The 23,500-nt window shown below is 39.7% G+C and overlaps 1 protein-coding gene across 12 annotated transcripts in view; it reads right to left on the bottom strand.

The window, feature by feature from the left end:
- Positions 1-23,500, bottom strand: part of TENM2 (teneurin transmembrane protein 2) — a 1,969,530-nt gene that overhangs the window by 1,233,653 nt on the left and 712,377 nt on the right. For 5 of the 12 annotated variants that reach the window (XM_040444206.1, XM_040444178.1, XM_040444187.1 and 2 more), the window contains exon 1: positions 14,993-15,164. The exons of 2 other annotated variants lie outside the window; for them this stretch is intronic. The gene's annotated coding sequence lies outside the window, so the exon portion shown is untranslated. Of the gene's footprint in view, positions 1-14,992; positions 15,169-23,500 lie in introns of those variants that run through there. 5 more of the 12 variants (XM_040444166.1, XM_040444171.1, XM_040444172.1 and 2 more) reach the window with 2 other exon arrangements.

Below are 23,500 nucleotides of genomic sequence, written 5' to 3'. Positions count from 1 at the left end.
GCAGATCTGAAAAGGGACACTTCTGAAAATGGTAGATCAAAAGTTTGGCAGAAGGGCTGCTGTCAGGGACTCAAACACATAGCTTATTCCAGTTTTGGAGACCTACAGAGTAGATCTAGGAGTGAAACTTGGCTCAAAGGGAGCCTCAATTCCTTAGACCCAAACATGTGACAATGAGGGAAACTGTACCAAACTCTTGTTTCTTTTCAAAGGAAATGAGAAAAGTTTAAAAAAGGAAACCAGAGGGGTATCTAGGTGGTTCAGTTGGTTTAGCATCCAACTATTGATCTTAGTTCAGGGCATGATCTAACAGTTCATGAGATCTAGCCCCTCCTAGGTTTCTGGGCTGACAGGGCAGAGCCTGCATGGGCTTCTCTGTCTCCCTCTCTCTCTGTCCCTCCCCTGCTCCTGCGTACTCTCTCTCAAAATAAATAAATAAACATTAAAAAAAAGTAAAATAGAAGAAAAGCTAAAACCACTACCTACAGTGTTAACCCTTTCTGGGAATCTGTAGGAAACTCACAATCTGGCTTAGAGACATGAGTTACAAAAACTGAGTTTCCCTGTCTTTCAGACAGTAGATATTCTGCTTTGATCTAACCAGCTGCTTGTGGTGGAGAGTTAGGAGATCTGAAGGTGATTGACAAATGTACATGAAAGCTGGTATTTCAAGGTACACCAGCAACCTGGGCTTAATGTACCACCTCTGTGTAGGTAAGTTATTTGTACACACACACATACACACACACATCATATCACATCACATACGTACTGAAAGAGGTACAAAGGAAGGAGAAGAATAGTGAGGAAAAGATTATCTTTCACAAACATACCTTTTATACATAAATACACACATATACAGAAACAGTGAACAGAGAACCAACTTATCTCTCATGGAAAAGTGATTCAAGTCTTTTCAGTCCTTCGAAAGCATGCTTTCTTTGAGCCTGGATTATGAGATAATTCCTGCATTACTATTTTCCACAGGTATCCTTCTGAAACTGTGTCAGCCATTTAATCTGCAGGTTAAATTAGACGCCTTTATCACCTGGCATAACTTTCAAACCCTGCAACTGTCTTACAGCCCTTCTGGTTTCATGGAAAGTTCACCAGGCTGACATTTAGTTACATGACTGAATTCTAAATAGGGATTAATAAAATGATTAATTTACTCTTCTCTTCTCCTCTCTCTCTCTCTCTCTCTCTCTCTGGTTTCCCCCATGAGTCATGGTTGGCCATCTACAAGAACACAATATCTAACTGAGGAAAACTGTCTTCCAACCGCAGCATCTGTCTCCCTGGCAAGCTCTGCTGACAGTTGGGCCCTGGCTGTGGAACTGTTCAAGAATCTTTTTCGGGCTGAGCTATTAGTGGGCTCTCATCCTCCTAGGTGCGGCTTCCTACTGATTCCACTCAATTTGAAAGATGGATTTGTATATATTTATCCTTCTGAGAATCTGCTATTGTGCAAATACCTCAAATTGAGACCCCCCATGGGAGGCCATGAATGACACAGGAGCACTTGCGTTCCTTTTCCTGCAAAACATCTATAAAATAGTTCGGTGGTTCCCAAGGGTCTGCTTCTGGGTATTATATAAGCAGCTTCTCCTTCAGAAAAGGGAAAGGGATGCTTCAAGACACAGAAATAAAAATGCTCACATTTCTCTAAGGGAACTTCAAAATAGCAAGTTGCTTAAATACCAAGGAAAGCACCTGGTTTCTCTCCAAGCCTAAAGATAGCCTTTGATAGTTTAAGAAATGGAAGCAGGGGTGGGGGAAAGGAGAGGTGAGTGAGGAGGTCATGAACAGCACCGGAGAGATTGTAGAACACACAGATCATCTGGCAGTGCGCATCTGAGTAAGTTCTGTCATTTTTGCAATTCTATAAAAAGCACTTAGTTAAGAAGTTTAGTGTTTTGTTTTTTGAAAAGTGGTTAAGGTGGAGGCATATTTTGTGGACACGATATTCCAGTAACAGCACATCTGTCTTGTTCTAATTCAGAGCCTAAAATACTGCTGTCAGGCTCTCCCTTTCTTTCTTAAAAATTTCTTCCCAAATCTACTTTATCTACTTTTTTTTTTCAAATAATTACTCAACCCTGAGACCCCCTGGAGGCTTCTGATTTTTAAAAGAATTAGAAAAGGTCTCCAGTTATTATTAGATTCCATTTTAGAGAAGAAAGCAGAAAGTGAGCAAGATAGGCACGCCTTTATGTTGCCTGAGTTACTTTTGAAATTTGCTTCATTCAAAGGCCAGGATAGCATGGAGCACCTTCAAACTATAAAGTAAGAATTCCCCTGGACCAATTATTTGTAACCTCTCACTGGAAGTAAAAATGATTTAACCCCCCCCCCCCCCCATCAAAGACCTAAAGGCCTTTAAGAGAATCCAAGAAGCTTCATACATTTAATATTTTCTAAGAATAAGTATGGAGAAAAAGATTAAGCCTTCACATATCCAACTTACGTAAGTCTGACAAGAAGAAAAAAATACACAGTGGAAAGGATTCATCTCAAACAAAACTCAGAAAAGAGGTTTTTGCAGAGTAGTAGTCCACTGGCTAGATCCCTTTTGTTTATAATATGATGTAAAATTTGGACCTATTATATATTCTTTCTTATGGTCCCCCTTGTGAATTGAGGTTGTTAAAGTAACATTGTAATTATCTTTTATCTATAGCATGATTTATTTATAATATGAAACTCCCTTTTACATTTTTAGATTCTTAATACATGAAGGCTCTCCTCAACAGTCAGAAAAAAAACTAACATTGAAATATGAAACAAATATTTATTTCACCATCCATTTGTTTTCCGAAAAATTACGAATGGGACTCCCATAAAAACACTGCTACACATCTCGTTTTAAACATTTAAAAATGTTTTTCAGTTTTAAAGGTCATATTTAGAACTGAACCAACTATGAATATGAATAAGTTGTAAGCCCTGCCTAACGCGGGTGTCTTTTCAAGTAAAAGACAAGACTTACTAATAGTCCCATTTGTTGTCCATTAAAAATCTACTCATTGTGTTCACAGCAATCCACACGCCACTCTGCGAGCCTGCTTGGACAAAGCCTTTGCTTTGTGTGTATCAGATGGAAAATTTACTTAAATTCCAGATAATTGCACGTACATCTGCTAGGCTTTGTCACTGGTCTATATGAACATTTCCACAGTGTATACAAAGAGCAATTATCTAACAACTAAAGAAAAAGAAACAGTCATTTCGGCAAATTACAGCCAGCTCCTTTATCAAGGAGTAAGTTTGCTAAAAGAATGCTACCCCAAAACACTTTTTTAAAATAAAATGTCTTCACTCACACCACATACATTAACTACACAGAACAAAAAAGGGAGCTTTTTCAACTGTCAAATTACTAGGTCTGAAACAAGGATAACTGCAATTTCAATAAAATCATCTCACAGAACACTGAAGTTCCCCTCTGAAGAAGAGATTAAAAAAAACAAAACAAAACAAAAAAAAACCCAAAAACAAAAAACCCTCACACCCAATTTAAACCAATTTGATGCACTGGTATAAGTTCCTATTGTGTATTCATAACAAAATATTTCAATAATAGTCACTTACCCTGTTTATCATCTCAGTTCACTAATTTGAGACAGAAGAGCCAGAATCAAGATCACGAAGGAAAGTCAAAACAAGGAATATTTAAAAAAACCAAAAAAACAAACAAACAAACAAACAAAAAAAACCTTGAGACAAAAATCTTAATTAACAAGTTTTCACTTCAATCCTTAGTTGACTGCAAACAGCCCTAAGGCTCTCCAGTGGGGCTATTTGGTCAATGTTTCTCCTCTTTCCCTGTCCCCACTCCCCCCCCCCCCGGCCCCCCACCACTTTTCCCTCTCTTTTGTTTTTTTTCTTTTTTTTAACTTCGTGAACAATCCTATTTCAAACTGTCACACTCAACATGGCCAACCTTCCTTCAAAGCCCAATCCAATTTTCAGACCTTAACACCTCATGCCAACTAAACAACATCAACGGTATTCCACTTCCATGGCCTAATAGGGTAAATCTGTTCTTTTAACAAATTCTCAAACTATCTGCAATGATCACAGTGGTATCATTAGAATAGAGAAAAACTATGTAATACAAAGACTAAAAAATTTTGTGACGTTTGACCTGTTTGAAATCTATCAATTCAGTGGCCATTTATTTCTTGCTTCACTTTCATTTAAATATCTTCATTATCATTTCATAAAATGCATTATAGTACCAGCCAAAGCTATTAGAAAAAAAAAAATCAGCCTATTCCCCAAACTGGAGAACCATCATTATCATTAATATTTCATGGAACTGCATTAAATGAGACAATATTCAATATTTAACTATCTAATCCTATAGTAATTTATATTAGAAAATACCAACCATGTGAGAATTCAGCCAGTTGGATTATTTTATTGGATGAACCTTTGTCATTATTAATAACACTTCAGTATCTCATATTTTTTCAGCACAGAATGTAACATCCAAGGGCTAAAAGTGATTTTGTTTCTAATTAATTCTCAAAATCCTTGGGAGACAGTGATGGGAGGATAAATATTAATTTGGAATTGAAGAATAAAAGACTGAGCCTTTAGATGCCAAAGTTTTACTAGAGATGTGGATTACTTGCCTGGGTCATATATGTCACTAGGTTTACTAATAATTTAGTGAGGAAGACCTATTTAAGCCTTGGAAAGTCTAAATTATGGTGGGGGGGGGGAGGATGCAGTTTTACTTCTTTCAAGTACCACAATTATTACCAATTTATAAGTAGAAAGTTGGTCTGATCTATTCTCCAGAATTCCTATTAATTTGCTTACAAGCAATCACACAGACATCCAGATGTTCTCCACATGTACTTCAAGCAAATCCCATTTACCTATTTCTCAGACCATTTGTCAACTTTACATATTTATACATAGGCAAACTTCAGCTCATTTGAGGTAAATTATCTTTAACTTCATCAGGAGCAGAATTCAAATGGATAACTGTTTAATATGAGGCTTGGTGATAAAGCTCTACGTAACAAGCATTTGAAATTGGTGTGTGCCAAAATCTAAGGAGTTATGCTTAATACTAAACAGAAATGTCCACCAATTGATTTTAAGCAAGAGAGAAGTTCTCACTGCTAGTCGTCTTTCAAGTTTATATACCAAGCCACTTGTCATCCCTCCCTTAAAACCCTAAAGTCACTCATAGGATAATGGTAAATATTTGCTGGGGGCTCTTCATTTATCTGTTTTGTTGACAGCTCCCCCTCCTGGTTGGTTATTGATTGATTGATTGACTTTTTATTTTGAGGAAATTCCACTTATATCTTGCTGGAAATCGAAATCTTCTTATCTCATTATAGAACATGAAAGGGTCAGAGTATGGATTTCCCAGACTTCCTAGTTACAGGGGTATGAAGACTTTATCAAGATGCAGCCAACTGAAGGGATGCACCAGCCCAGAACTTTGAAACGAGAGCCAGGGACTTCCAAAAGAAAGGACAGGGGTTCCTTCCAGGCCTGGTATCAACAGCCATATCCAGGGCAGTAGTGCTGGTTGATACTAATGGCAGTGGCAGAGCCCAGTGTCAGGGATGTGGAGGGCTCCAGCTGGGCACCCAGTATGCAGTGGCAGAAGAAGTGCCAGGTTCCACATCTTTCCTGGTGATTCCGTAATTCCCAATATCCTAATGTTCCTTTTCTGTTTACATTAACCAGAATTAGTCTGTGTAGATTACAAGCAAGACTATAACTTGATCCCACAATCAAAAATAATAATTCCAATTGTGCTCTTATTCTGTGTTGGTTAATTTTATAAACTGCTGAAAAATAAATTAAGAGCTCCTGCAATATTGTGAGTTGTAAAGAACATTCGTTTTCACAGAGACTAGGAAGCCTCCCATCCAGAAGGACCCCAGCAGCAAATGGTAAGTGATCTCATAAATCCTTGGAAATTCATGTACCCAACAGGAAGAGTCAACAATCAAAGTTTAAATGAGGAATACATCAGTGAAGACCCTTCCTATTTTTCTCAGCCATGGCTTCTGTGATTCAGATCAACAAGGAACAGAAGATGGAAAAGAAATTTTGATGTATCTATGATTTGCTGGAAATGAGATATGCACATCTTGAAAATCACAGGAAAAATGAGCATTAATCAAGAGGCTGACCAGTGATATCAAAAGTCAGAGCTGACTGCCTGAAGTCTGGAAGCTATTACCTAGGGCTGTGGAAAGGGTCAGTGTCTCTATGTACTCCTCCAATGCCTTCTACTTTCAGAGCTATTCACCTGGTACTTTTCAAGACTATTACCCTTCCCACAAATGACTGATAAAAGATGAATCTAAGAGAGTGAACAAGTTTTGAAAATTAACTCTCTGAACCTCCATATTCACTATGCTTTCAAGTTCAACAGGGAAAATATTCCGTTAGAGAGCATTTTTCATCTATGGTATTTTGGGAACACTTGAAAATTTTCTTTCCGTCCCAATTCCTATAATCTTCCAAAAGTCACTCATAAAAGAAAGGTAAATGATAAATTGATTCATTGGTCATGAAGAATATAAGTTGACGGCTGTGGGGTATGGAGTCATTCAGGCATTCACTGACTGAATTTACACAGGTAACAGGCACATCCTAAAAATGACAAGCATCAAAATTTGTCCTTACTCTCAAACCTAGATGTTAACCATGATCTGATTCCTCGTGGCAAAGATCCATATTTTAATACTTGTCCTTCGGTTTTACTCTTTATTTAAATATGTCTGCTATTAGATATCCAAATAAAAATAAAAATAAAAACAAAAACAAAAAATGAAAGAAAGAAAAGAAAGCTCAGAAGTTATGTCTCTAACCTCACCTGAAGCTATGCTTTCCTCAAAGTAAATACATTTGGAGTTCGAGGGCAATGCTAGTCAAAACAAAACAAAACAAACAAAAGAAAAGGCAAGAAAAAAACCAACTTCTGTAATTAAAATGTTACTTTACACACACACACACACACACACACACACACATGCACACACGCATCACGGTACTTTTGCCTATATAATGTAAGCTTCTAGACCAGAGATCAGTCATATACACACACAACACCTAAACTGTGTACGACTCTGCATACACCCCATGGGGGATTAATAAACACTTATGAATTGACTGACAAGAGAAAAACCAAGAAATGACAACCTTCAGGGTAGCCGTAACACAATTTTAACTTGAAAATTGCCCAGGAATAGACTTCACAATCTATGGGAACATACACAAATCATATAAAAAGAAATGCGGCCCCTCATATACCTAGAGTGGCCTTAGGGAATAGCTTAGTGAAAAATCACTGTTGCAGAAAGTGGAGTTCAGTCTCTCTAGCTACTGTTTGGCTTCTGCAGTGAATCCAGGTGAGAGCAACTTTTATTCTGTAATAAATCTATTACAGAATAACTTTTAAAACATAGATTAGAATAGATGCAAAATGTAGCTCACCTCTAAAATTTTCTTGCTATGTCAACAGGTATAAAACTCCCTCTCCCTCTCAATTCTCAAGACTCAACGTGCCATTTTAATTTCTCTGCATTCAAATGTGACAAAAGCATCATCTACAATGCTTAAATAGTTTCTTCAACAGAAGCAGCCCCAAATAAATGTTAATTAACAATAAATCATAATTTACTCATTGTCTTCTTTAAATGATACATTAATGGCATGCTGTAATTCTTAAAACACAATTCATTCAGTATCGCCTTGCAGACAATCTCCAAATGCCGCAAGTTCAAAAGTGGCTTATTTTCTTCCTTTTAAGTTTGTATACACGTTCTACCTTGGGGGTGTGGATAGGACAGATTTATAAAAATTCAGAGGTCTGAAATTGAAGAATTACAGAAATAAGATGATGCTTCTGTTAACAATTAGGCTTGCCACATTTACTTGAAATAATGGCTATTGCAGTTGCTATCTATTTTAAAAAGCTACTTCCACAATGATAAATTTCCAAAAATGTATTATGAGAGCAAGTGGGGAAAAAATAAGACATAAGCTGTGAAGATCGATCCTCTTAAAAGTAGAGGGGGGTTAAAAAACAAAAGAGAGAGAGAAGAAAACCAGATTGGATTGAGGTAAGGAATTCTTTTAAACAAAAACACAAGAGATAAAGATAAAAGTCTGTGTATGTTTTTACCATCAAAGACCAAACACAAAATCTATTTTAATTCACTGCCTTAGGAGTGCTGTCTTAGCATTCCCTCGGTAGAGTAGCATGTACTGGTCAATAACTTTGCAAACACCACCCTGCCTATCACTTTATCGGATCCCAGCCCACCATACTTCCTCAGATTCCCACGCTCCGTCACACAGCCAACGCGTGGGCTTGGTCATCTGCCTTGTCGAATCATTCAAGCCAGATTTCCAACACACACCTTGGAACATTTAAATCATTATTTGTTTCAAAGTGTTACAGAACTCCTTACTTTTCTTTCTAACATTATCATCAAGTGGTTTGGAAAAAGTCTGCTAGTAATAACTCCCAATGTTTTACAGATTTTCCTATGTCAAGCCAAATACATTTGGGGGTGACTCTTCTCAGTTTTAGTTCCCTACATTGAAGCAATGAGAAAGGATAGTTTTTCATGCTGTTGTTGTTTTTTGGGTTTTTTTTTTTTCCTTGTTTTGTTGGCAGTCTCCTCTGGACTGTGGAAGTGATGATTGATCATTTTTCCACACTCATCCACAGCCCTCTCTGTGGCCACATGTAAATTCGCCAATGGATAATTAAGCAACAGACACATCCAATAAATATAATAAATAAATTTGATTTTTCCCCCCTTAGTAATTGGTTTCATCTGACTGAGTCTGATTATGTGTGGGGATATATAAACAGGATTAGAGAGGAGAAAAATTAGATGCTGGGTCACACAAATTGCAGAGTCCTAACCACTGTGAAATGTTTTTGTAATAATTACATTATTATTCCTAGGGTTAAAATATAGAGAAGCAGTTTGTGTCTTCTCAAGAAGTTAGGTCAGGCTAAAAATAAAACTGATGGCATGATTATTACCATGAGGAAATAGTAGCCACCTACAGAATACATTTCCCTCTGGTCTGCATTCCCTTCCCACCATTCACATTGCCCTTCCCCACACTTCCATCAAATCCATGCACGTAGTGCTAAACTTGAACTCGCATCTCCAATTTCAGGCGTCATACTACACCAAACTACATGAGTGAAAATGAGCTGGGCATAGTAGATGGTGGAGAATGAGCAGATGTTTGTATACAATTATTGCCTGAACAAATCCTAAGGCAAAATTAAATTAAGTCACCTTTCTGATATATTCTTGAGTGATACAAAGAACAAAGTTTTATCTCGTAGTTTAAAATAAGCACGCTCCCCTATATCCATTTACTTTCTTAGACATACTTTTGGCATCAAATTACTCTTGCCATAAGATTTAGCTCTTATATGAGCACAGTACCTGACCTGTCCTAGGAATCCAAAAATGGTTTATTGAAAGAAAAAAAAAAAAAAGACTGAAAGACTGAAATATACTTTCCTGCAGCTTTAATTTGCCCATGTTCTTTGTAAGTAATATCTACTGAAATGTGTAGTATATAACCATATACTCTTACATTTGAAATGGTTCAGAAAAATTATCACAGCTAAGATCACAAAGTCTGTTGCAATGAGTTCTCCAATAATAACTATGATTTTAGCTATGTAGATGTCTACTATTTAGCCATATGCACGGACATAACTATCTTCTCTAATAGTTCAGTTTCATTCTTAGAAATCATCTAAGAACCCAACTTGACTATTTCTAACATTCAAAATGCAATTTTCAAGTGGCACTTTAAAAAAAATGTGTCACAAATATAGCAAGCAGCTTATACAAATTTGTGAAATGGTTATTTTACATTATGGGATTTTTTTTTAACCTTTGCCAAAATCATTTATACTTAATGATATATTTCTTTTCTCCACAGATACCCTTATTCCTGTAATTAAAGTAGGAGAAATGTCAAAACACTGAGTATCAGTTAAATCCTAAGCAATAATAAAAATGACATTTAAACATAAGCTTTTCCCAAAAGAATCCTCTGTAGAATTGTCCTCTCTAAAGATTTAAAATCAGTATGTTATTGTTAGTATCGGTCTGATCTTCATCATATGAATTCTATTCTCCAATGTTAACCCTTGCCTCCTTCAATGGAAGTTTGGGGGAACCTAAATAAACAAAAGAAATGATTTATTCTTTTGAACCAAATTCATAAATAAGTCCTTTATTTTACAGAGTCCACAACTCCCTTTTATAGAACTTAAAAACAAGCACTTTACCAAGGCCATATGAACAGAAATGGATCATAGAAAATTTCTAATATTTTTTTTTAACAGGCTTGAGCCTATCTAGTTAAATCATTTAGTCATCAGAACAATTAAGCAGAATGTCTTCTGGAAAGCCGAGTTCCAAACTTTTACAGATCTGCATCACATTTCAGAAATCACCAACTAATACAATAATAAGGAGAGCCAAACTGAGAAATCTAGCATCCTGTTTGTATTACAATAACCTGCGGCTGAACTACATTAATGAAAGGGGGAGCTGGGGCGGGGGGGGGGGGAGTCTTCACAGGTGATCTAAATAAATAGCAAGAAGCGCAAAGCCTCCTCCAGAAGGACTGCAGCCAAGGCCAGAGAAGTGGCAACTTCTAAAGAAATCACCACTCTCCTCCCAAACCAAGCACTCGCACTTTCCCCAGACAGATGCAGTATCGTTAGCACCCATTACCAATATTCTGGTGGGAGCCACAGAGCAGTGATGAGATGAGGAACACAGGAACACTGTTCCACCAGAGTCAAAGTTCAATTCATATTGTCCGGGGAGAGGTGTGGGGAGTCTTTACTTGGGAAAATAGATTTCATTTTAACATACAACTGTATTATTCACTCTCTAGATCTATTCACTAAACTTAGATGAAAAGAGTTGAAACGCCCGCTCTCTTTTCATGCACACTGCTGCCGAACAGCACAGAACTGTACTTTTTTTTTTTTCTCCTGATAATCCTTTCGGTCTAAAAGGCTTCTAATTCTACATTTAGGGGGGGTGGGCCAATTAAAGTCCTTCAGCAAAAATGAAGGAACTTTATTTACAAACTACTTCTCAAGGTGTGCCATTTTTTTCTTAATAAGAATTCAGAAGAAAAGGTTGCAATATTTCAAGTGCAAAATCACACTGTAGTACATAGTATACTAAATAGACTGGGGCACTGAGTAACATGAATTTTAGAGAAAAGATTTTATACCTCTTCAACTTTATGAAATCTTTCAGAAACAAGAGTAGGGTACTCTTAACACAGCTAAAATTATTACCTTAAGTAAAAAAAAAAGTATTTTATATTCGTTAGGTAGAGAAAATAATCCAAATGAATTTAAAAAAAATATGTTACCAATACAACAAAGTCTTGAACAATGTGAATGTTCCTTTTATAAAGCAAAATAGGAACGTAGCACAAAGAGATACTTTGAAACAGCTACTATTTGCTCTCACCACAAAAGACTTCTAAGATTTCTGTTGGGTTCACAAATTTTAAATGAGGTATTATCTAATTAGATACTATATCACATTTTATGAAACACTGCTATGTCCCTTTCCATTTGGAACATATCAAAAGACACCCACCTGCCTCCTAGCCCCCTGCAAAAAAACAAAAAACAACAAACAAAAAACAAAAAAAAAACGTTCTTGCCATCTCCCCTGAAGGTTGTCAATTTGGTGTGTGCACTGTAAGGGCAGAATGGAGGTTTCTGACCATGAGTAGATCAGCACTACTAACAACAAAACTTTTTCTTTACCCAAAGTGATGAGAGACAAAACATATACTTTTTCACATAGCCCCATTTGAGGTAGTAGCTTGATGTAAGTTTTGTCTCTTTAAATCTGACTTTGAATTTAAGTTTGAGTTCTTAAGTAGGGAGGGATAAAGGCCCTTGCCAATGACCTTGACCATATTTCACCAAAAATCACTTCTCAAAATTAGTCTACAGAGAATAGAAAACAAAGGAAGAGCGTGCCAATACAGGTTTTCCTTAAGAACACACAAGTAGTTCAAAGTTCCATTCAATTACACAATGAAAAGGATAGCAATTGCTTTTAAGAAACATTCAGTAGCTCTAGCATAATAAACACCTCATACATGCAGAGAAACCTCCACTCTTATCAAAATGAAAATAGGAACCCTAATAATAGAGGCAAATGTGACTGTCAAGTTCCATAAGCCAACAGTCTCTTTCTATATATAGCCTTCTCCCCCAAACTAAGTTACCTTCTCCCCATGATGTTTGGAAATGCAGAAATTCAACACAAACACCAACTGAAAGTAAACTCGCTCATTTATCAACAAGCATGATAAAAATATGGAATTACTCTGATACATAACCTGAGATCAATACAAGGCACAGAAAATTAAAATGAGCTTAGCTAAGATTCAATGGAAAATGCAATAATAACAATAATAATAAAACCACTGACAGGCCACAAACACTATACCACACAGACCCATAGAAGAGTAATTACAAATCCCACTGGTTGAACAGTCATCTAACCAGGCACTACACCCAAAATGTAGGTATGTTTAATACTTTAACATAAATTCTCCAAGCTTTTCAGAAGTTGTCAGGAAACTGGAAGCACAAAGAGGGGTGGGTGGGTAAAAACCCACCTCAGTAGGAAAGAGTATGTTCCTTAAATCAATGAACTCTCTCGGTCTTCCCAGCTAGTAAAGATGCTGGTGCTGAAGCTAACTGTGATGTTTCCTAAGTGAATTCATGCTCTGAATACATTACATAACAATTAGAAATCTTGCCCCATAGGCCACATAAAATGAGTCCTTAGCCTGGGCAGTTAGGTGTTTGTGCCCATGTGTGTAGAATATGCCAAAGAAATAATACAGCTGCTCAGCATGGGGCAAACTGCTCTCTGGTTTGGGTCCTAGAATGAGAAAATCATGATGCTTTAGAAGACTTGGCTACTCAGGATCATAGTTTACTATATGTATTTTATTTTTCTTTGGTACCCAGACAAAACAAATGCTCACTCAAAGACAGCTGTGATGCTAATTAATGGAAGTTGAGTCCTCCCCCCCTTCCCAAAACTTGATCAAAATGGTAAATTCAAGGGAGGGTCCTTGAAAATATTTTAAAATAGCAATTTTGCCATCTCAAAGGACCTATGAGTAAGCTGAGCTTTCATTCTAAATAAAATGCCTTATTACCATCAGCAAACTACAAAAGTAGAAATAAGCTTTAGATCTCAGGAATCCTGTCCACAGTTTCAAGAAAAGCCTTTGTCAACACAGGCAACCCAGAACAGGTGAATTTGCATGGTGTCTTGGATTTCCTCTATGAAAAAGAGGGTCTGACCAGTTGAGTGAATTTACAGTTTGTTTTTGTTCTTCAGTCCTGAACAGGCTGCATGCACTGTTTTATGCTGTTCTTCCAACAGCAGCTAAGTTTACATTAAAACAAAGTTTAACAGTATTACTGCAAACATATTCTTTGTACACAGGTAACCCGCTGTTCCGTGATGTGGCAACCACAAAGCAGAAACAGGCTTCCTTAAATAACAGTACTTTCCCTTTATAAAATCTGTGAGCCTCAGAGTACCCCTGAACTGGATATTCTCATCTCAGTCTAGAGTTCAGAGCTCCTCAAGATAATAATATACATATCAAAAATACAACCTGCTCTATCCCAGACTTCCCTCCCTACATTTATGTTGTCATTATTGTAGCTCATTTTCCCATGGCTTAGCAGAAATTTTACAACTATAAACTGATTTCTTTTTAAACTGCTGATTTGCCTTACTTACTGACCCATCAGTTTCTCTACTGAACTGCAACTGAAAACTTAGGGGGGGAAAGAGCAAAACAAATTAAACATGGTAACAGCTAAGAACCCTCCAAAGAACTTAAATGATAGCAACGCATTAAAGAACTGTTGTATATTAATTTTTAAATAATATTTAAAACAGATCCTGGAAGCAAGAGTTACAGAGTCAGTTCTATTTTTAAGAAAAGAGTTAGAGTTCAATTTGCATGCATTATGCTGGCTATTTTAAATAATTTTATTCCATGTATATGGTAGAAACTGCCCTTCCCCTCCCCAATTGACATGATGCCACTTCAAGTAAGATCTAAGAGAGGGCTGGTTTGGCGTTAGATACTGCTATACACATCTCACAATTTTGAATAAAACCATACCAGCAATCTCTCTTCTTCTCCACAGCCCTAAATTTATTATTAAGTAAATTTAGCAATAGCTCAATCACTGGAGAACAGGACAGTATGTGATACACTAAACCACTTATATGTTTATTATCTTCGCAAGCAACATTAAGTAGTGGTGTCTATTATATTGCCTCCTGCAAATCTGCATCAATGTGATGCAAACCAGCATTTTTAAGAAATTCTCTTTTGGAATGCAAATGATCCTTCCCCCAATCTTGAATATTTTAGCCAGCATGTACCATACAGTAGTTCTGGAATCACTGGCATCTGTCATGCTGTCAAAACTGAGTCAAAATGCATTGTAATCCTGGAGAAGGATAACCTTAAACATCAATGCAACGTTAAAATGCATCCTAAAAAAAAAATCCCTATAATTGCGATGAACATTAGAGAGAAACCGGCAGTCCTTCTGCAGAGAAATAACAGTCTGCTCTACCAATCTTTCCCCTCCCCCCTGAAACTCATGCAACTAATGATGACCTCCCGAAGTGCCGATTTTAAATGTTCCAGCATTCATCTGAGGATGAAGGAGAAAAAAAAAATACACAGAAAACCACGAAACAAGTTGCAAACTGCACAAACGCAAGGAGAGAGAGAAAAGAGAACTGCAGCTGATTCAGGAGCGATTGCAGAATGAGGAGCAACAGAAAGGAAACAAGGAAGAAAGAAAAGGGGGGAAAAAGCCTTCAGCATTAAAGAGTAAGAAGTGAAAAACATTTACCAGCGGCTCGGTCAGTAGCTTCGCTCCCTGACACCATCTACATAGAGAGATAACTTAGCCTAGAGTCTTCGGTCCCAGCTCGCTTTGGAGCAAAATTCCTTCACTTCGAGGGGGCAACACACACCCTCAGGAAAGAGGGAAAGAAGGGGAAAAATAATCCCAAAGACCAAGACAGGCTTTCCCCCTCCTCCCTCTTACCCGCCCCCCGGACTCCCCAAACGGTGCTCGCTTCTGCACAGTTCTTCCCGCTGTGCAGCTAAGCTGCTGCTGCCGCTGCCGCCTCGGCTGCTGCTGCTGCTGCTGCTGCTGCTGCTGCTACTTCGGAAACGATTAGGAGGAGGACGCCCAAGCACGACCTGAGCCTGCGAGCCACCCAGGACCAATGTGCAACCTGCTCTGGAATCAAACCCATAACACACGCACGCACACCCAGTGGCTCCTGCACGCGAGTCCTTGCGCGCACACACGCGCCCGCCCGCGCGCCGCACAGACACACGCGCACACACACATGCACACACGCACGCGCGCGCGCACCGTCGCCCCCCAGCCCCCTGCCTCTACACACACAAACACACACACGGAGCCGCCGCTCACCGCCCGCCAGCCAGCCAGCGCAGCCCCGAATGGGGGGTGTGAGCCAATCCCCGGGCCCCGAGTGCGCGCACAGGCCGCGGCCGCCGGGGCTGTAGCTGCTGGGGCTGCGGAGCACAGGACCAGGGAGGGGTTCACGCCTACGAGAGAGGGGCGTTAGGGGCACGTGCACCCCTTTGTCTGCAGAGAGAACCCCGACCGGGCGTTTCCGAGACCAGACACTGAGTGCGCAAACCCCGGGCGGTGCAGAGTTCAGCTCCGCTCTGGGGTTGGCCAGGAGCGGCTCGGTTCCCTGCCTGCACGCACCAAGGATTCAGTTCTTCGAAACCTGACGCACCGAAGCTGCACCCGGGTCCCTGCACTCAGGGGGGAATAGCAAGCCGGCGCGTCCTGCGGACGACCCAAGCCAGCCTTGACTTGCGAGCATGCCCAGTGCTGGGCTGGAACCCAGAACACGCCTTCCAGGGTTAGGAGCGCGGAGAGGGGGCAGAGCCAAGTTGGGCGGCTTCTTGAGGGAAAAAGCGGAGGTTCCAGTGCCTTTAGTCCCTGCTAACCTGCCTCACCTGGACTGCTCCTTGGCCCTGAACCTGCCCGAGAGGGCGTGGCGCTGGGAAGCTAGGCATCCAGACCTCAGAGAGGATTTGCTTTTCTTCCCCTCATAAAGGAAATTCCAAAAGGAAGTAATTCCCGGCCCAGGAAAAGCTCATTCAGTTACAAGGTAGTTGCCAGAAAATCCAGAGGGCCTGTCAGTGGTAATAGTAACGGCTAACACATACTGGTTACTTATCCTGTGCAGGCTCTGTGCTACCTGATGCCCATGAAATACCTGATTTTATCCTTCCCAAACACTATATGAGCAACCCTAGGAGGAAACTGAGGTCCCAGTATATTTTACCAACTGCCAGTGAATGACAACCAGTGGATCCGGGAATCCAAACCTGGTGCTCTGACTCAGACACTGGAGATGGAACACAGTGCACTGATGAGCTGTAGACACTTCCAGCAAGAGAAAGGGCTGGTGGATGTTTGGGTGATAACACCCTCTGGCTTTCAAGCTGTACCTGGCCTGTCTTCAGCAACCTACAAATCTTTGAAAAGCTGCATGCCTGCAATTTGCCATTGTCCAACACAATGGCAAACCCTTTTATTAAATGTTACATACTTACCAGTATAATCTTTAAAGTAACCTTGTAGGGGTGGCTGGGTGACTCAGTAGGTTAAGCATTGGACTCTTGGTTTCTGCTCAGGTCATGATCTCAGGGTTGTTGGGTTTAAGCCCAGTATTGGGCTCTGCACTGACAATGCAGAGCCTGCTTAGGATTCTCTCTCTCCTCCTCTCTGTCTCTGCCCCTCCCCACTCAAGTGCATGCTCTCTCTCTCTCTCTCTCAAAATAAATAAGTAAACTTCAAAATAACCCTGTAAAGAAGCTATGCTTATTCTCATTTTACAGGAGGAGACGGAAACAGAGATGTCCTGTTACTTCCCCAAGGTGAAAGGGTCTGAATGATGGGGTGTAGTTTGTTTGACTCCAAGCTACATGTTGTCTTTACTAAATTATGTGTCTTCCTTAACTGCAATCCAAATAAAGCCATGAGATGAGGGCATAGCAGTTACTTTTTATTTCATTCAACAAACATGTATTGATTTCCTACTAACATCCACTCGTTCAACAAATATTTATATTTACTAAGCATTTACTTCCTTCAAGGTGCTGTCTTAGAGGTGACAGAAGATGACAAAGACACATGCCAGTACTCTGAGTTTAGAGTCTAGCAAGATGATGCTCATATGCTAATGATGCTGAGTGAGAGCTTCCCAGGAAGATAGCTTCCTTCCACATTCATCTAACAAACTCCTACTTGTCCTTCAGCTCTCTGTTCCACTGTCACCTCTTCAGGGAAGCCATCTGTGACCTTTCTGGTTGAGTCAAATCCCCCTTACCATGGGCTTTGATGGCATCATGGCATCATATAACTCTTTTTTTTTTTTTTTTGCCTTTTGTGCTAGAATTTCGATAGTATATGTCTCCTCAGTGCAGTCAACCCCCTAGACTGTAACCTCCAAGAGGACGGAAATTTGTCTATTGTAATTTCCCATCAAACTTATAGAGCCTGGCAGATGCTAAACTTTCTCTTGATCCATCTCCTTCTTTCATACACATATGTACATGCACATGCACACACACACACACACACACACACACACACACAAACTACTCTTGGAATAGGAATAATGACTCTTAGGGTAGGAACTATTTTCCTTTCCATTTAACAGGCGAGTCAAAATGAGGCTGACAGAGGTTAAGTAGCTTGCCCAAGGTCACACATCTGGATAAGTGGCAGAGAAGGACTCCAACACAGGTCTGTCTGACTGAACTCCACAGCCCAGACCTCAGGCTCTACTGCTTGTCTAGTGTTATCCAGCAGCCATAGACCACATGAAAGCAGCTCATGGGAAGTAAAGTAGACAGATTGCTGGGGATGGCATGAAGGAAGATACAGACAATTCAAAATTGCAAAAAACAGAGAAGGCATACACTAGGATTTCGTAACCTACTACTGAGCACCCTCTCCCCCATATGTCAGGCACCTTGCTCAGAACTTTTCTTATGTTAACTTTAACAACACTTACTCTGGCAAAGTGTTGTTATTCCCATTTTGCAGATAAGGAAACTAAGCCCCTCCCAATAAAAACAAATCCACCTGACTGTAAACTACAGGGACAAAGTTATATACCCATTTTTTATTTTACATTTTATTCAATAGTACCTGGCAGACATTAAACTCCCTCTCTCTCTTCCACACACACACACACACACACACACACACACACACACACACAAGCAACTTGCGCAATGTCTTATGGCTAGAAAGTCACAGAGCTAGGATTTTAACCTAGGTTGACTTAAGAAATTCAGGGGAAATTAGGATTGGGGTGGTCACTGGGGGATTCACAGTTGAGCCATGCTACAGTGCTGGAGGCTTTATCTGGAACTGTCCAAAGGGAGAGCCACTGCTGTGCCTTTTCTATCTCTCATCAAGTATTACAAGGATTATGAGATTCAGAGACTGAAAGTTACTTGCTCAAGGTCACAGCCAGTGTCATAATGCAGAGGTAGATTTTAAACCCAGGACTTCCTCACTGCAAACTCATGGTATAGAATGTCATGAGTGGCAGACAAGAGTATCCAAGATCTTCAGAGGTTTCTGGCTGGGGGGACCAGGGAAGTCCTCACTCAGCAAGGAGCTGCTGCAGTGAAACCAGCAAAGCTATGGCGCCACCCTTCCTACCTGTTACCATTCCTCTGGGCTCCACCTCCCTTCAGGCCCCTGTTCCTCTGCCTGTTCAGGCCTCATCTTGAACCCAATGCCTCAGCCTGCCTGCCTGCTAATTTTCAGCAGCAGCAGTGGTTACAAACCAGAGCAAAGTAAAAACTGCATTTTGTACAATTCTGCTTTCAGACTACTGGGCATGCTCAGTGACAAGGAGAGACTTTGATTACAAATAGGAAGCTTTTGTTAACTATTTTTCCATTTTGGAGTATTACTGCAAAATGGGATGTCTGTAGGTAGCCTTCTGCAGAGATTCCCAGCCTATGAGAATTCTTAGTAGTCTAGAAGAATGAGATGCTTAGATATGGAAAAATATCTCAGTTCCATGCATTTTCTACCCTGTTTCTAGTATTCATCTCTCTGTTCTGTCCTCTCTGTAGGTGCACACAAAAAACATCCAGAAATTGTACTCATCTATTTACATACCTGGCAGCTATAGACACATACACCAGCTGTAACTACACACCAGTCCTTGACTATGGATTTGTCTCCTGTATTTGTTTGTCTATTAACTTGCCCTGCACTGAAATCTGATGAATAAAATGAGTGAGGGATTGTTAAAAAGATGTTAAATACTACCCCTTCCTTCCTTCACTCTAAGAATAAATTTATTCCCTAGAGAATGTTTCAGGAGGCAGAAAGCTCTCTGGGATTCTCCGTAACCCCTTCCTACATATACATTAGTTTGATTTTTCTCATGAGAGCAGCAGAATCTTTAACTCGTGATGAGAATAACCCATTAAGAAAGTCATCAAGGGCAATCTTCAAGGAAAACTGTGCTGAAAACTTGGAATGTTGGCGGACGTTCTATTCTGGCCCTGGGATGTGAACTTGAAAGCTTTTTGAGAAGTCCCCTAATAATTGAAATGTTGACTGCTTTCATGGAGATTGCTGCTGTTATCCCCCATCGCAATTCTCTGAGGAAGGTACAGTCATGATTCCCATTTTATGGATGAAGAAACAGAAGCTCTTGAAAGGCAAGCCACTTACAGCAAAGGCATACAACCAGGGAGTAATAGGGCTAGGGTGCAAGTCCAGGTCTGTCTGATGCCAAAACCTGTGTGGTGAACTCTACATTCTGCTGCCTTGAACTTCTGACATTCCTCTGCACATGGAACTGGAAGTGGGGAGAGGTGGGGTGAGGGAGGAGGCTTCTTTGCACTTGGTGTGCACAACACTCCGTGTATAGTGATACTGCTATCCTCCTAGGAAACTAAACTCATGTAAGACAGCCTTTCTAAAGGAACATGATTTAGTTTATTCTGCAAATTGGAAAAGTGATGCATATGGAGCCTAGTGGGAGGAACCCATCCAAAAGGGTGTCATTGGAGCTATGGATTCTGCGTCTCCTTTGATATGCCTTATTCCTTTTGCTGGTAAGTAGCACTGCAAGGAACTTGTCAACCATTCCCCAGATCATTCTCTCTTGACAGATATTCCCTTCGATTTCCTAGAAACCTTTACAGGGTATACACTTTGGAAGATTCTTACTTTCTTAAAGATGGGAAACTTAGAAGGAGAGACAAAATGCGCATTTTAAAATCACTGCAGTTTGCCATGTTTGTTTCCAGGATCTGTCAACATCCTTTTGAAGATTCAGTCGAAGCTATGATTTTCTGCTTTTAAGAGAGGACAGGAAAGACCCTTCAAAATGTGATCTCAACCAGCTAGATTAAGCTCGTGCCGAGTAGTTCACACATGTGCCAGCATTTGCATTTTTGCATAAGATCTTCTATAGAAAAGGATAAGGAATGGTAGTCTTGGTTCTGTAACTTAAGTGTGGAGATTGCATCTTGTAGAGTAATCATTCATCTTTCCAGAAATCAGTCAGATAAAAAGAAATGATGTCTGAACAGCTCACATAGATGGAATAGCATTGGAATTTCAATCCTGAAAACCCCTCACACAGTTGCTCAGAGCCGATGTGCTTGAGTTTTATGTAGTATTCTAACAGGTCTGGATTTACAAACCCATAGAGAATCAGAAAATAACAGGCAAGCTGCTCTTGTTAGAAAATAATAACGTGAAGCAGAAACTGATAACCAGATAATTAAAAAACAGGAGACGAAATGTAAATTTTATATAAAATATGTTGAAGGCTTAATTTAATACATGGGTAAGTCTCCAAATACCCACATTTCAACAGAACTTCGAGTATCTTCAGATGACAATAATGTAGACCAGCAAATGTTATTAATGATGTTGATTCTGAATCCATGCTTGATTACTATCTGATGCCGAAAAAGTAAAGGCTAGAGTTTTCAGCTTATCAGTTTCAAATCTCCATGTTGTGGGGGCTCCTGGGTGGCTCAGTCACTTGAGTGTCCGACTCTTGGTTTGGCTCAGGTAATGACCCCACTGGGTTCATTAGGTCCTGGGTTCGAACCTCATGTCCCACTCTGTGCTAGCAGTGTGGAGCCTGCTTGGGATTCTCTCTCTCCCTCTCTCTGCCCCTCCCCACCAGTGCGGTCTCTATCTCTCAAAATAAATAAACATTAAAAAAGAAAAGAAAAGAAAAGAAGAGAAGAGAAGAGAAGAGAAGAGAAAAAGAAAAAAGAAAAGAAAAGAAAAGAAAAGAAAAGAAAGAAAAGAAAAAACGGCTCTCCATGTTGTAGTTCAGAAGTGGCATGTGGTTTTCCTCTCCTGAACGAATGCATTTTGATTCATTTGATTAGCAGTGACTACTGGATGGGGTCTCAAGAGGGCTTTGGAGGCCACATCCACAGGATCTACATTATGCTGAGTGCTGAGATTGATTAATCATGGCTGTTGCTGATGGAGACACAATAGAGTGCTGTACATGCCATGCATTTTCCAAACAGAGCCAAACCTCACTTCCCAGATTACGCCCTCTAACATTCTCCCAGCACCTCAGCTCTAAGTCAAAATCAGTGACTCCCATACAAGTAGATTTTCCTTTCTCCATGGTTTCCCTTCTTAGTTGCATTCTGTCTGGAACAATATCTCCTTCTTCCTCATTTCCATAGGCCAGTTCCTCTTTCAGACCCCCATCAGGTGTCACCTCCTTCCAAAATTCCTCCCTGAATGCCCCAGCCAGAACTCTTCTCCCATCTTTCTAAAGGAACCTCGTTGAAGGTGTACATCATGTCCCCCTTATATTAAGATTATTTATGTTCTTGCCTTATTTTTCCTGCTGGACAACAAACTCCTTGAATGCAATAACCCTGTCTGGATCATCTTTGAATCCATCACCATGATTCACACAAAGACTTGCAATTAAAAAGTGTATGCTATAGGAATATATAAATAAATGAATGTCAGATGCTCAATATCTGCTGAATTAATGAACATAAGATTATTATTACTACTCTCCTGCTATGTCACAAAGAGATTAAGTTACATTTTGTAGGCTAGAGAATAGGGCTAAGGTTGGGGAAGCACTAACAGTAGCTAGACTCTAAGAATATGGCAACAAAGTTGCAGTTTTTAGGGGGCTCCCAGGTGGGGGGGGGGGAAGACAGGAAAATACAAAGATGTAACAGGTCACATTGATACTTGACACTCAACAGAAATTCTAGTCTCGACTTTACTGTCAGGTCAATAAAAAGCTGGTCAGCAGAGTAGATTAAAGAATCTTATATAATATTTTAATGTGTTTAATGTCAAGGGGCTTGGTTCTAAAAGAAAATTTTGTGTCTGTGTGTATGTTCCCATGCTCATGCTTTCTGGGATGCGAAGAGGGAGATAATTGTGCAGAGATTCTGCAAAATCTCCTGAAATGTCTCTCTCTCAGAAAGAAAAGAAAGAAAGAAAGAAAGAAAGAAAGAAAGAAAGAAAGAAAGAAAAAGAAAAGCTGAAGAGATAACATCATTGAATAAATAATACTTTTTAAGAGGCTTAAAAACATTGTAAGGAGCGTTTTCACTGATTGGTAGAAATTCTTTTTGATTAATTAATTAGTTAATGTTTTCAAAGCACTTTCAAGATGAGAAACATTTGGTGAGGGCTACAGAATTGTTATTTTTCCTTGTCCCTCAGTTTTCCACATTACCAGGTTTGTTATTCTCCCAGGTTGCTCAGCAGCTCACGTGCCCTCACAGAGACATGGTGTGGGAACTATTTTTAGAGAAAAGAGAGAGACAGGATGCCACTAAGCATGGAATAAGAAATAAAGTCCCTGAAAACAAATATAAAATTATATTTTAAACATAATCATACAAGAGAGGGGATCATGATGAAAATTAGTGATATCTTCTATCGGGGAAATTCCATTTGCTTCGTAGCAAAGGACCCTGAGCTCCTTGCAACAGGTCTAGATTGACACCTATTGGTTTGAGGAATAACACGGACTTTCACTAAGAGCTTACTATAGTCTAGGTATTGTGAAACTACTTTGTATGCATTAACTCATTTTCTCCTCAAAACAACTGTTTGAGAGACCATTGCTATAAACACTTTGTAAAGAAACTAAAGTCTGGAAAGGTTAAATGACCACCCAAGGTCATTAGACAGCTTGTAATTGACGCTGTCTAATTTGGCCATGATGCTGGGAGCAAGCATAGGGGGAAAGAGCAAAGAGGACAATAAGGAGAAGTAAGAGAGAGAAATTCCAGCTAAATCTTA

The sequence above is a fragment of the Herpailurus yagouaroundi genome, unplaced genomic scaffold, assembly GCF_014898765.1.
Source record: "Herpailurus yagouaroundi ecotype Mexico unplaced genomic scaffold, PumYag 29, whole genome shotgun sequence".
NCBI lineage: Eukaryota > Metazoa > Chordata > Mammalia > Carnivora > Felidae > Herpailurus > Herpailurus yagouaroundi.
This window is presented reverse-complemented; position numbering and strand designations above follow the sequence as displayed.